Source organism: Phalacrocorax aristotelis, chromosome 4, assembly GCF_949628215.1.
Source record: "Phalacrocorax aristotelis chromosome 4, bGulAri2.1, whole genome shotgun sequence".
Classification (NCBI taxonomy): domain Eukaryota; kingdom Metazoa; phylum Chordata; class Aves; order Suliformes; family Phalacrocoracidae; genus Phalacrocorax; species Phalacrocorax aristotelis.
In genome coordinates this window covers 43275920-43290135 of record NC_134279.1, presented here as the reverse complement: position 1 = coordinate 43290135, position 14216 = coordinate 43275920, and the positions used below count along the sequence as shown (strand labels likewise).

Below are 14216 nucleotides of genomic sequence, written 5' to 3'. Positions count from 1 at the left end.
AAACAAAGGTATTTTTGACCTGTCCAACCCTATGAAGACATACTCTAACCTAAGATAAAAAGGGTGCAGCTTATTAAAGAAAGGCAGCGATAGTTCCCACTGCAGCGTCTCACTGAAAGCGACAAGAAAAGAGACATTCAACCGTGATAAAGTCATATACTGTATTCTGACTGAGTCTAAGCTGTGTAAGCACAGAAGGTGTTTAAAACATTAACACTGTTTATTTCTTTTGCACACATATGGTTTAAAATAGACAAAGCTGTCTTTTTATTTAATTGTCCATACAGAGAAACTATATATATATAACTCCCCCCGAAGAGAGTTCTGACACCTGTTGTAAGCTCCAAACAGAAGATCATATTGTAAATGGTTTCTGCATACTTTTTTAAAATGGTAAACATTATTCTCAGACAAAATAGCTGCAGGAGAGTTTTGCTAAGCAAACGTCCTACGAAAATATACTCGAAGCTGAATTAATATCTCGGGACGAAAAAGGTGTAGGATTCACCCCATGTTCCCCAAGCTGGACACCTCCGAGCAGACCTCTGGCAATTTTTCGCTATTTTATTAAATATTGTGGAGACTAGTTTGATGAAGTTGCTCGGGTTGATTTTTACTTGCTGAGGAGCGGGACGAAAAGCGTGATTTTTATCAAAAGGGTTTGCAGGGAGAGTCAGAAAAACCCTGTAATTTTCCCTTCGCCGAAGCAAAGACTGTTTGGGGGCTCTTTGCCCGAGTTATCTGCATTCAGCCCAAGAAGTGCTCGCCTGCTGCTCGGCAGGGCTGCCCTGACAGCCGGCGGCGGACACGCGTGGCGTGGCCGGTGCCCGCGGAGCCTCCGCGCATGTCGGGACGGCGCGGCCCCCCGGCCGGCAGCGCCTGACGGGGGGTGGGGGTTGGGGGAAGGGGGGAAAAAGGGAGAGGGGGGGGACCGAAGCCGCCCTAACTTTTTTCCCTGCAGATGTTGTCCTGGTATTTAAAGGACTAAATCCCAACTTCCAGGCACACAGCTGGGATATGTTGTATCCTATCAATTCATAACAAGGAGGCATTCTGGAAAGACTCGTAAGGATATTTATTTTAAAATGTGTGCTGAAAAGATATATGCCGGGGGGAGGGGGGACAGGGCTGGGCGTCTCGAGTTTTGTTTCTAAGCCAAAATGGCACAGTTCGAGTTGTGAACAAATGGCTTCCAGAGAAGTTCTTTTCCCCTTCTTTTCCCTGCAAAAAGTTCGTTTGAATTTCCAGCAGTATTAAATGTTAAATAATATTAATACCAAAAAGAATGCTTCGAGGCTTTTTGTATTAATTTTGAAGGGCTGGCACGTGTGGTTCTTCCTTTCCTCCTTTCTTCCTTTCTTCCTTTCTTCCTTTCTTCCTTTCTTCCTTTCTTCCCTTCTCTTTCTTTCTTTCTTTCTTTCTCTTTCTTGCCCTCTCACCACCCCTACCAGTCCCGTCCCTTTCTTTCTTGTTTTTGGAAACCCTTTCTTTCAAACGGACTGTATTCGGGATATTGTTGTTGCGTGTAAAAGAAATAAATAACCCAATAAATAAAGCAGGCTCCTGTTATGACAAGTTCCAAGCCAGAGCAACATTTTACAAGTTAAAAAAGAAGCCCTTGAGGAAAAAAGAAAAAAAAAGGGGGGGTTTAGAAAGGGGTTTAATAGCAGCAGGGCTGTCCGTCTCGGGGTGGGGGCGGCGGGGCAGGGCAGGGCGCACCTTTCCCCCCGCCCCACGGCGGCGGAGCAGCCGGTGCCCCGGCACCCCGGGAAGGAGGGCTCGCGGGATCAGCCCGCTGGGTTTGCCACCGGCAGCCCCTCTGCAGAGCCGGCAGCGCCGGGACGGGCAGCTCGGCGGGGCGCCGCTCTTCCCTCCCCGCCGCTGTGCTCGCTTTCATCGCTGCCAGCGTGATAAAACTCCTGCGAAAACAACGAGGGATCACGGGCAGCTTTCTGTGAGGGCCGGACGCTTGAGCCGGGAGTCATCCCGGAGCCGGGGGACGCTCCGCGGCTCATGCCCGCCGGCCCCTCGCTGCCGCCGGCGGCCCGGGGCAGGTCCCTACCGGGAGCCCTCCTCGCCCCGGGCCCGCACCGCCAGCCCTGAGGCCGGCGGGCTAACCGCGCCGCCCCCCTGCCTCTGGGCGGGTGTTTTCTCCAGAAATCGAGAGGGGGTAAAAAAGGTGTCAGTGAGGGAATTGTGCAGAGCCAAAGCCTGGAGACGGTTTGTTCCCCTGAAGATGCGGGGAGGGGTTTGGCTCGGGGCGGGGGGGGAGGTGGGCGACCCTCAGCCGGGCGCGGAGCGGTGCTGCTGCCTCCCCGGGGCGGGCCGGGAGGAGCCCAGCAGCCCCCCCTCCCACCGGGGACCCCGGCTGGCAGCGGTGCCCACCCCCCCGCCGGCGGGAGCCCCCCGCTCCCCTAATCGCTTGCATGTGCCTGCGCCCTGAGCAGCCCCGCTGCCTCCGAGCCGCGGCAAACACCGTAACAACTCGCGTGTCGTAAATTACAGAGACCTCACCCTGGCAGGGAGATGCCGGGGAGGCGGCCGGTTTGTCTGCAGCCCTGGGAGGCACGGGAGAAAGCGGGCTTGCTGCTTCCCTGATTTCCCTTTCCCCCGTCTCCTCCTCAGCCGCCTCCTCCGCCGAGGGTGATATCGCAAAGTCTCACTGACACGTTTCGGTGGAAGGGAGCCTTTTTGCCTTGCTCCCGCCCCCCCCCCCTTTTTTTTTTTTTTTAAGCTGTTAACTCCCGTTTATGATCGAAATGTTACTCTGCGCGTTTCTTTTCGTTCTGGCTGCCATTGGTTGGCCTGGGTTTAGTCAGAAAGGAAAACATGCTCGCCACAAATGTAGCTATTGTTTGGCCGGAGGGACGGGGACCGGAGGAGGAGAGCGGAGGGGACGGGAGACCGCGGGTGACAGGGACGGTGGCACCAGCCGTCCCTCTCGCTGGTTCTGCGCTCAAGCCTTTCCCAAAACAGAGCTCCCTCTTCCCCAACCTGCCTGCAGCGGAACGCAGGGGAGCCGGGAGCATGTTATCTCAGGAACATAATACTAATAAATGGGCTCATATGTTGGACATTCCCCTTGCCTGTTTTATAGGGTTTCGCTGGCGGTGCTTAATGGGCTGGGTCACCGGGACTGATGCTAGCGAGGTTATTAGGATTAAGTAACCTAATGAATCGTATGGCCATTAGCGGGCTTTGAAAGAAGGCAGTTTTCCCTGTAACCTGGTCTTCTGCCTCTTAACACGGGCAATTATTTTTAACTGTCCCTCAGTCACAGGTCGGGGGTGGGGGGGAGGGACGCTTGTTTGTCTGTTTGTTTGTTTGTTTGTTTAAGACCACTCTCTGATGCTCAGAAATCGATTTATTCACAGGAGGAGCCTGTCTTTTTTATCTCGGGGTTCCTCGGAACCGCTGGGCGAGTCAGACACCGGGGCTGCTGCCGCCCTGCCCGGTCGATGGGAGGTAAGCGAGCAGTGGAGGGGCCGCCGCCGGTGCCTGTCTTCGCCGCTGGCCGCGGGCACCGCTCGGGCGCGGCTCCGTGAGTACCCGAGGAGGAGTTTTGGGTTTATTTTTTTTTCCCAGAGGAGGGTTTTTCTCTTTGTGCCTTTTGCCCAAGCCAGGTAAGGGATGCGATGTTCCTCTCGGTTCCCTCTCCAGGGGCTCGCCCCTGACCGCCCCCACCCGCCGCCACCCCGGGAACCTATGGATCCTTCTTCCCGGCGGCGGCTTCTCCGAACCGCGCTCCGGTACCGCCACGGGGGCTCGGCGCGACCCGGCCCGGGAGCGGCGCTGGGCGGGCGGGGGAGGCCGGGCAGGGGCAGGGGAAGGGGCAGGAGCAGGAACAGGCCGGCGGCACCGGAGCCTGCGGCAGCACGGGCGGGAGGAGCAGCCTCCAGCGTGCCCGCTCTCCCCGGGGCTGCCGTGCTCGGGGGGAGCGCAGGTTGACAGGAGCGAGCTCTTGCGCCATCCACCGTCTTCTCCGACGGGGAGAAACCAAACCTGGTTTAAATTTTTTTTTTTCCCCCAAACCTCGTTGTTTGCCCCCTCCAGGAGAAGGGAGACTCTGAATGTAGCCTCAACTTACGGGGCCGTAATGGTCACTCGGGGAGGCCGTGTCAGCGGTGTGAGTCTCTGCTTTAATTAGAACAACTGTTAGCAGCTGATTAAATTTGATCAGATCTGAAATATATGTCTCCTATCTGTTTTTCCGGACCGTTCACGCTTAAAAAACAAAACCACCTGAAAATTGGTGTACTGGAGCAAGAGGGTGTTGGGAGAAGAGGAGAAGAGACCGCAGGCGCCTCCGGGAGCGCGGCGGGTGCCTGCGGCGCCCAGACAGCTGGGGCGGCGGGGCTGGGAGGGGGTCCCCGGGAAGGACACGGGGGTGTGGGGGCCGCGGCGGCTGGAGGCAGAGCAAGGCCCAGCCTCCGCATCCGAAGCAAAGGAAGCCGGGAAAGCGCCGGCCCGGCGAGGCCAGAGACCCCTCGGCAGAGCTGTCACCGGGCGGCACCTCCCGCTCCTGGCGACGGGGCGGTGGCAGGGTGGCGAGGAAGAACGGGTTGGCGGCAAAACGCCATGTCATGCTTTCCAGCTATAAAAGCTCAGGGTCGAACAGCGAGAGGCACGGCACCTGCCGGGCTGCCTGACCCGCGGCCGCCGGCAAGGGGCTGCTCCTTCGGGGGCCCGGTGGCGGGAGCAGCGCAAGGTGTCCGCCTGCAGAGGGGAGGAAAGCTCCAGCCCGCCTGACTTGGAAAGCCTCCACTTTCCCACAGCTTTTTCAATCCCCAATACTTTTCACACCCTGTTAGTAGTTAATACCGCCGAAACCGCTAAACGCTTCCATGCCTGGAGGTACGCCCCGCCGGGGGCTGCGCCTGCCGGCCCCCAGCCCCGGGGGCAGACCGGCCGCAGCGGCGGGGAGCACCGCCAGCCCCGCGGAAAGGGCTCGTTTCCCTGGTGGAAATTCCTCGGATGCTTCGTGCTTAGGCTAACACGTCGGGCCTGCTTTCTTTGCAGGGGCTTCGGAGGGCAGGGGAGGGGAAAGATTCCCGGGATACCTTTTCGGGAAGAGCTGTGGGATACTGCCGGAGCCGCTCCAGCTCCCTGGGTAATGTTTCAGATGCCAGTCCCTCGGCGCGGAGAGCCAGCTCGGGGTCAGCTATGCGGTCCTGGCTCTGCAGCCAGCACCTCCGGGCGGCGGGAAGAGTCCCGGGGGACGGGGCGGGGGATCAAAAGCAGGCTAGATCTTGCCTCTAGGCACCGGATTCTTTTTTTTTTGGTTTTTTTTGGGTGGGGGTGGGGGGCTGTTTTCGGCGTCTGTGGTCGAGCCCCGCACCCTTCAGCCGCCGCCCGACGCCGGCAGCCGGCACCGCCCCGCCCCGTCCCGGGTCGGGGCCGCCGGTGGGCTTCCGGCGGGCCGGGGCAAGCAGCCGCTCCGCTCCGGCAGAGGAAAAATGCAGCCAGGCCGGGAGCTGCCCTCGCCTTTAGAATGTTCCCGGCCTCACCCCTCAGTCCTCAAGGCCAAGGGCGGGGAAAGGACCGCTCTTCTCCCGAAGCTCGCCGGGACGGTGCGGTAACTGAATGCACGCCGCATCAAAGAGCCGTTCGGGAAATCATTTCCCGTCCTTTTTTCCCCTCTGAAGTAATCGCTGGGAAATTCCGGGTGATATTTTTTGCCACTGCTTTCCAAACCTGCAAACACCGTCCCCAGCAAAACCGGCCGACTGGGGTCTCCCTAGCTGGCAGTAAGAGCAATCCTGCCTCTCCGAGCAGCACAAAACCCATCCAGAAGGCCTGATCCTGCAACGTCTGACGGGCAGGCCAGCTGTGCCCAGCCTTTGAGGCAGTGGGACTTGTAGGTTGGCATTCAGAGCCTCAAGGGTATTGTTCGGCGGGTTTGACCCCCCAAAACAAGGGACTTGTCCCCGGCGCAAAGCGAGAGCATCCCTGGAGCCCAGATCTACCGTGCTCCCCATCAGCCCTCCCCGTCCCGCAGGTACACCCAGGGATGCGTCTGTCCTTGCACCCCGCAGCTCACCAGCAGTCCTTCTTTTGCAGAAACTCTGGGGAAGGCCAAAACACCAGGTCGGTGGACACGAAGTGTGCAGGATGCACCCGTAGGTACTCCATCCCCAGCCTTCCGGTGAGCTGTCCTAGCGCTGTGAACGTCGCAGCATCCCTCAGCTCCGCGGCTGCTCTCCGTTCAAAACCCTTTAAAACCTTGTGGCGGGGAAGGGAATTCCGCCAGTCATATGCACTTGGCGGGACACTCTTGCCCCGATTTGTCTTTCCCCATAGCCCTGGGGAAATAGTCCGCAGGCCGGCTGCTCTGTGCGCCCCGCGGGGGGAAACTACGGGTGGGCTGCCAGGACGGCTCCCGAGGATCAGGCTGCGGAGATCTCTGAGAGAGGCCGGTTACCAGGCAGGGGAGGCACAGGTTTCCCCGGCTGACTGTCTCTGTTCCTGCCCCCGCCCGAGGCACACACAGACCCCCGGGCAGACCCGGCTTGGCTGCAGCCTCTCCCTGCCGTCCCTGGGGCCGTCCCGTCTCGGCCTCACCCGGGTTACATCCCACGGGCTGTGACACGGTGTCTCTGCGTATGAACGGGGAGGGGTCCAATTCGGTTGTGTCCCGGACTTACAGACATCTACAGCTTTCCCTTAAATTCGCAAGCCCTCACGTTGCTTTTCCCGAGTCGGAGCCTCACACCAAATAGACAAGGAGGCCCTCTCCCCTCCGCACCTACCCGCCGCGGAACAATCACGGCAACGGAGTCAACTACTTGGTTCAAACCCCCTCTGCAGCCCGAGGGCTCCAGTCCCACAGCGGTTCAGCCCGGCGCTCCGCGCTTTCCCTGAGGAACCTGTGGCACCCTGAGGCACCCTCCCACCGCCCGCCGGCCTCCAGGCCCCGGCTCCTCCCGCGTCCCCCTAGCTCCCCGCAGCGGCACCGATCCGGCTGCCCGATGAAAGACCTCGCTCAGCCCGGAGGGCGGATGCCCTTGTGGAGAGGGCCAGCTCCTCCCCAGACCTCAGCAGGACCCTAAACCCTCTCCAAAGTGAGGGACCTGCGGTGGGGGTGTTACATAAACCAGGCAGATGTCCTCACTGCTCAGGTGTAACCACAGAGGGGGTCTCTTCTCCCACCCTACTGCAGGCCGGAGCCCCGAGGGTGGGTGTACGCCGCAGCCTCCACGACACTGGGAGCATTTCAACTTGGTGATAATCATGTATTCAAATAGCATACAGACCCTCAAGTCGAGAGCTAGGAGGATCTTCAGGGAAAGGATGCTCTGTCAGACGCCAGCTGAGGGTGAGGAGAGGGGGACTCGAGCATCAGAAGCACCACAGCAGTGGACACGGCAGCTGGGTGGCCAAGGCGGGGCCTTACTAACAGCTGTGACCTGCGGAGAGGTGTCACCCCTTACTGCCCGCAGCCGCAAACCCTCTGCCTCCTGCCGGGCAGGTGGCGGCAGGCACCAGCGAGGTCCCTTCCCTTCCCTTCCCTTCCCTTCCCTTCCCTTCCCTTCCCTTCCCTTCCCTTCCCTTCCCTTCCCTTCCCTTCCCTTCCCTTCCCTTCCCTGCGGCGCAGTTGCTCACCGCGTGTGCGCGGCGGGTCCGCGTGGGCTCAGCGCGGCGGGAGCGCGCATCAAGCCTGGCCAGGGAGCCCCGGCCCGGGCTGGGTGCCGAAAAGCATCTGAATGCTTCTGCGTAAATATCTATACATATGCTTGTATAAATACATGCTCGTGTGCGGTTCATATATGTTAAATTAATAGAATCGAATACATGTCATATTATTTTAGTTACCTTATTACATAATAGTGAGTTAGTCCCACAGTTTCCCTCCATTTGTTTCATGTGCTTAGAGATCTGTAAGAAGCACAAACTGGAGAATATTTAAATACACGTTTATATATTAAAATATACAAGCATATACAAATATATTCTACTATATATAACACCACATATCAGCATACATGCATAAATGCACGTGCGACTTTTACTGAACCGCTCCGGGTTGTTGATGTACCACATGGGACTTGATGGGACATGATGGGGTAAGATGCGATGTGATACAGCCCCCCTTTGGGTGTGAAGCTCGCGGCGGGCTGTGCCAGGACCCCCTCCCAGGGCCGGCAGCCGTGGCGCCCCCACGCCCCTGGTCCCCGTGGGCTCCGGCCGCCGCGGCCGCGGCCCCATCCGGATGAGAGAGAGACGTGATTTCCCCGCCGCTGCTGCCCGGGGCTCGGGCGGGGAGCGGCAGCGAGGCATGGGTGCCTTGTCCCATAGCAATATACCGCCGGCTCTCCCTTGCAGAAATAAGCCTTATTTATCAGAGGGAGCAACGGGCGCCTGGAGTTCACAGCAGATCTTAACCTGCCCCCACCACCCCCCGCCAAGAAAAAAAAAAAAAAAAAAGAAAAAACAGGACAGAAGGAGAGAGATCACTGATGGCACTAAGCAAATTGGATGAAGTCGCTTCTCGGGGCACTGCGTGGAGGCAAGGCTGGTTTTCCTTCGTGCTTCTTCTTGCAAAGCTTTCTGAAGTGCCTCAAGTCGTGCGGTGCCAGCTCAGAACTGCCGTTTGCAAAATTCGCGTGGCACAGACCGGAGCTTCCAAACACCTTCGTATGAAAGAGCAGGCATTTCCCCGACTTCTTGCCTTTTTTTTTTTCTTCCCTCCTATAACTGCAGCTGCGGGGCACAAAAGACTATTAAAAAAATTAAATGCATCCATCTATCTCTCCTTTAATAATCTCCTCTCGAGTCACAGTGTAACATTCCAGAACAGCAATTTAAAACCTGAATCAGTCAAAGAAAAGAAAAGAAAAGAAAAGAAAAGAAAAGAAAAGAAAAGAAAAGAAAAGAAAAGAAAAGAAAAGAAAAGAAAAGAAAAGAAAAGAAAAGAAGAAAGGAAGGAAGAAAGGAAGGAAGAAAGGAAGGAAGAAAGGAAGGAAGAAAGAAAGAAAGGAAAGAAAGAAAGAAAGAAAGAAAGAAAGAAAGAAAGAAAGAAAGAAAGAAAGAAAGAAAGAAAGGAAGAAAGAAAGAAAGGAAGAAAGAAAAAAGAAAGAAAGAAGGAAAGAAAGAAAGAAAGAAAGAAAGAAGGAAAGAAAGAAAGAAAGAAAGAAAGAGAAAGAAAGAGGGCTTGAAGCCCACTGCTATCAATAACAATGAAAAAAGAAAAGACAAGAAAAAAAATAAAATAGAAAAGAAAATATAAAATAAAATAAAAGAAAAGAAAAGAAAAAAGAAAAGAAAAGAAAAGAGAAAAGAAACCCCCACCGTTTCGATTATTAATATTTTCCCATCGGTTTCTTGCACGGAGAGCCGAGAGCGGGCACAGAGCAAGGCAGAGGGAGCTGCCGAGCCCGGGAGCCGGGGAGCTGCAAGCCTCCAGCCGTGGGTCAGAGGGGGTTTGAGCAGCTCTTTCTCCCCGCGGGGGAGGGGGGACGGCGTCTGAGGGCAGGTACGCGGCCGGGCGGGCGGCCAGGCCGGCTCCCCCCGGGCACGGCTGCCGGCCCCTCGCCGGGGCAGCGCCCGCGCCAGGCCCTGGGCTGCGCCTCCCGGGAGAGCAGGGGTTTCAGACCGTGCTTCAGCCGGGGAGGAAACAACCTCATATGCAGCGAGGAACACAGAAAGCTCTTGCTTAGTTATCAGCGGGGGGGGAGGAAGGAGAGAAAGAGAAAAAAAAAATTGGAAAAAAAAAAAGGAAAACGGAAAAAGAAGAAAAAGGAAAAAGAAAAAAAAAGAAAAAATGGAAAAAGCAGAAGAGAAACAGAAAAAATGAAAAAGAGAAAAAAGAAAAAATAGAGTGAGAAAAGAGTAAGGAAAAAAGACAAAAAGGAAAAAAGAAAAAAAGGGGTGGGGGGAAATGGGAAAAAAAAAACACCTTGTGCACTTGGGACTGCAGAAGCATTGTTGGGAATGGGGCTGGATCCTCACCCCAGGATGGATGGTGCCAGCCATTGGTGCAGCTTGGCTCACGGGGCTGGCACTGTCCGTCCTGGGGCGAGAATCCGGCCTCACGCCTTCCCACGAACCATACCCAACATCAAAGGGCACGCGATAGGCAATGTGGAGCACACATGGGAGGCTTGCAAAGCCTTTCTGTCAAAATGTGTTTCCAGGCATTTTTCTGCCCTGCCAGACCTAGCCCCCCAGCACCCTCACAGGACCGTCGAGAAGCAGCAGGGACCTATAGACCTCGGCCGTGCATGTATACAGCACATACACAGCTTCTTGAAGTGAGCCCGGGGAGCTGCTAGTTTCCTTTCTTCCTCCGTGGGATGCAGTGACTTGCGGCAAGTTAATAGCCATTGTCATCCAGGGGTGTTTTTAATTATCTTTTTGGGCCTCTGCAGATTTAACTCATCTTCCGCCACTTTGCTGTACAAACTGGGCATCAATCCAACATCCACTTTCAAACTCAGCCCTCGCAATCAATATCTCACCTGCTTCGCATCTACCCTGCTGGCCAACATCTAGTTCAGCCAAACACAGCGTCTCTCTCCACCTCAAGTCCAAGGACTTGATGGATATCCCTTTACCCCTGCTTAGCGACTGCGTGTGGCCCCCTGTGATCTGCCAGGGTCTGGAGGCACAGCAGGAGCGAGATGGGTTGTAATGGGAAATGGAAGAGGATTTTAAGGCTCTGGACTGGTGGGGAGTGAAGAGGAGATGGGAAATGAAATTAAGACCATTCGGTTCTGCATAAGTATTCAAGAAAACAGTCTTATAAACATTTTAGGTACTAAATTAAATAAAGTTCTGCTTTAGGAGGGAACCGGGAATTTGTAGCACATTTTCATGATGATTTGTTTCTACAGTTCTTTTGAAAAATTTTCATTAACTCACACCATGTTATTTTGAGAGGTTATAAAAAAGAGCAATAGGTTTGCATGCATCAATTAACATGCTGCAGTATCCTACAATAAATGCTATGTATTTATATGTGTACTCATTTCTCATTGCCGTAACAACTGTAGAGAAAAACTTAATGTTTTTGCAGATTCCAAGACACAGCATTTAGAAAGAGTCACTGCAATACTTCATACTGTCTGCACCTAGGAAGCTTCTATGACTTAACTGGGACACAAATCCGGCTCACAAACATACCAACACTGGGGATTAGGTGGAAATCTGGTGTTTAGATGCAGACTGTCTTTTTCATATCGTCATGCCTTTACCAAGTAACTCCCCCGGCACCAGGGAAGTCTCTGAGATGCCTGAAGTTCTGCTCCGCACATGCACCAAAGCCTTTTGGTCTTGACAGGGCTAAGTGTGTATGTCGCACCTAATCCCATCCGGATTTGCAGACAAAGCATTCCTTCTCCCCGGAGGAGCTGGCTCTGGCAGTGCACATGTAGCACATGCTCACACAAACCGGCTCTGCACAAAACGCGGTGGCACCGGAGCGCGGCGGGGAAATGCCAGCAGTGAGACAGTGCAGTCAGCCCCATTTTGCAGAGTAGGTTGTTACTCATGCGGGACTTGAGGGAGCTAGCGACATCCATCTTCTTCATCTCTCTGCTTTAGGGAATTCACAACCACATCTCTCATCCCTGTGGTGTGTAGCTTACATAATATGAGGCATCTGAAGGACAGGGAGAAGAAATAATCTTTTTTCCTTTGAAGCTGTGTTAATCTGCATGGTGCAATTAATGATTCAGTCCCTCTTCCCTTCTCCCCTGCCAACACCAGAACAGCTTCTGCGCAGACATCGGTACACTGTTACAGAGGGTGGGAAGTAGAAGTTTACCCTCCCTAAGGAACAGAATGAGGTCCCCAGGGCCTTATTTCTATAAAAAACAATGTATTTTCAGTTTCTGATTGAAAAGATTTGTTTCTACCACCACAATGCAGGAAAGAACTAGAAGCCAATGAGCTGGGCAGCCAGGTCCTGACAGACCTAGGTAGTGCTGAGCTGCTTGCAGGGAAGTGACGGCAGACTTTGTTCCCTTGGGAAAAAGGGTGGGAGGGTTTTTAAGCCCCTGATATGCCGGTCTGTCCTGAAGCAGTCAGTGAAGAGGTTTTGGAAAAGGTCCAAACCGGACTGACCTGTTTGGGTTGTGTGAAGTGGTGACGGGTTTTTAGATACTGGGTAAGGGCAGTGAGTAGCTGTGCCCATGTGGCTGGAAAGCAGGAAACACACATCCTCAAAGGCACCAGCGCAGGATGCCACTTAAGTGGGGCATCGCTGGCATAAGCTAAATGTAGGTGGAGTCCCTGGGGAGGGCGCACACACCGGACACCTCTCCTTTTCTAGGACAAATCCTACAGGCTGTGTGCAGGCACCTCCTCCACCACCCACCAATGCTGCCCTCCCCTTGCTGTGGCTCCTTGCCCTCCCTAGGTTCCTCGTTCACAGCCTGCATTGCCCTTAACATCTGAAAAATTAAGTCCTTGGAGTTCATCCTGACCTCACATACAGCCCTTGTGGAGCCAGGCCAAACTCAGTACAGGTGAGGGGGCCTTTGAACATGCAGCTGCATTGCTTGATGTGAAAGAACTCAAAGGCCCAAATCCATGCACCTGTTGGTTGCTGAGGCTGCTTGAATAGGAGCAGAGCACAGGGTCCAAAAAGCACATGTGAGAGATCTGAACCAAGTCTTCCTTCTGTACATGTCAGCACAGCCTGTCAGAGAGATTTATTCCAATAAATATTTTAAGAGCCCAGGGATGGTGCTGAAATGGAAAACTTAGCTCCTTACTCTGGCAGTCAAACTGACGTTTCCTAGAATTCACACAGCTGATCAATAGGGGAGGTTTTGGGGAGGTACAATTTCTAGTAAAGAAAGGAAATGTGGAATTATAGTTCATGCGCCCAATGCCTTAATCTCCCCCTACCCCACCCCCCCGTAAAATTAACCGCATAATTCGTAATCATTCGTAACAGTTGGAATTGTCTTGACTTTTAAAAGACTTTTCTCATTAGACAACCCTTTATTCCTTGTAAAGCATATTATTGATCTTAATATGCAGAAAATGACATAGCTAGCAACTCAGAATGTCTGTGCCATTTTTGCTAAACAATGAGAATTGATGAGGTTTGGCAGGACATTAAAATACTTAACATTATAGCTTTGAGAAGGCTTTTATGTGCCTGCACTAATAGGAAAATCTTTTAACAGGAAAAATGTTTTTCCCTGCTCCACTAAAATCTCCAGTGAGGGCTGTTCTATTTGCATTAAACCCAATGGGAGGTTCATTACTAACTTCAAAGTTAATTCCAAGAGGAATTCCAGTTTGAAAAATCATGACTAGAAAAAAAATCTCAGCCTTTTAGTCACATGACTAGTGCCATTTAAATTAGCATTTCTTTACACACCCTGATACTTCAGAAAGCATCTGGGGCTGGGACATTTGGTTTTGGCCTGGAGAAGTTGCACATTACCAGCCTGAGCATGGCGGAGATGGCAATTCCTACACTGTCATGTCAACTGAAGCACATGAGACGGACCAGGTGCTGCTCCCAGGGAAGCCACAGGCCTGTGTCACATCCCTCTAAGATCCTACTTCTGAGGCACTTTTTTCTTTTTTTTTTTTTTTAATTTGAACTGCCCAGATCTCTGTTCTCACTCCCCAAGCCTGATCTGGAGGGCTGAGCTTTGGTACCTTGGCTAATTCTCTGTCTTTACAGTGTGGTGCATATGGTGCAGAGCTCAGGGGAAGTATTACAGGAGGCAGCAGGGTGTTCAAAAACCAGACCATCGCTACATAGAGCATTACAAGACCTAAATAGGTAACTGTGACAAGGAAAGCATATCTGGTTTGATTCCTTGACTCAGCAAGAAGTGTTTGCCAGCTGGCTAATTTGCCACATCCTGGTCCACTGTGAGCTGCTTAAGGGCTATGGCAGAGCCCTGGCAAACGGGGCCATTGTCACCTTAGGGCTGCAAGAGCATCCCCAAGCACTTCTCCATCCTGTGAGCCCTGCATCCACCAGCACCGAGCCCTGCAATGTGTGTGTCCTCTGACTATGCATCCTTGCACTTAAGATGAAGGAGGAAAATTATTTAGGCTAACTAGGCAGCCTAAAAGAAGGTTGTGATGAAAAGGAGATTGTAAAGTTAATTCCTATCTTCGTCTTTCAGTATTGAGCTCATGTGAGGGTACTCTGACCCTCTGGACACCTGGAGCACAAGGTCCTTCTTGCCTGCATTTCTCTTAAAAGCCCTAAGGGCAGAGCTCAGGGGGCCGTTGAGGTCTTT

The 14216-nt window shown here is 53.5% G+C and overlaps 2 long non-coding RNA genes across 3 annotated transcripts; one reads left to right on the top strand and one right to left on the bottom strand.

Annotated features, from left to right (window-relative positions):
- Positions 1–3283: 3283 nt before the first annotated feature.
- Positions 3284–8446, top strand: LOC142056413 (uncharacterized). 2 transcript variants are annotated; one of them, XR_012660322.1, is made up of 2 exons: positions 3284–3465; positions 6061–8446. It is a non-coding gene; the product is annotated as an uncharacterized LOC142056413 (long non-coding RNA). The 2 variants fall into 2 exon arrangements; XR_012660323.1 differs by lacking the exon at positions 3284–3465 and adding an exon at positions 4411–5110.
- LOC142056414 (uncharacterized) lies at positions 7321–9065 on the bottom strand. Its single transcript, XR_012660324.1, has 3 exons — positions 7813–9065; positions 7603–7721; positions 7321–7406 (listed from the first exon to the last, which is right to left on the bottom strand). It is a non-coding gene; the product is annotated as an uncharacterized LOC142056414 (long non-coding RNA).
- Between the last annotated feature and the right edge of the window lie 5151 nt (positions 9066–14216).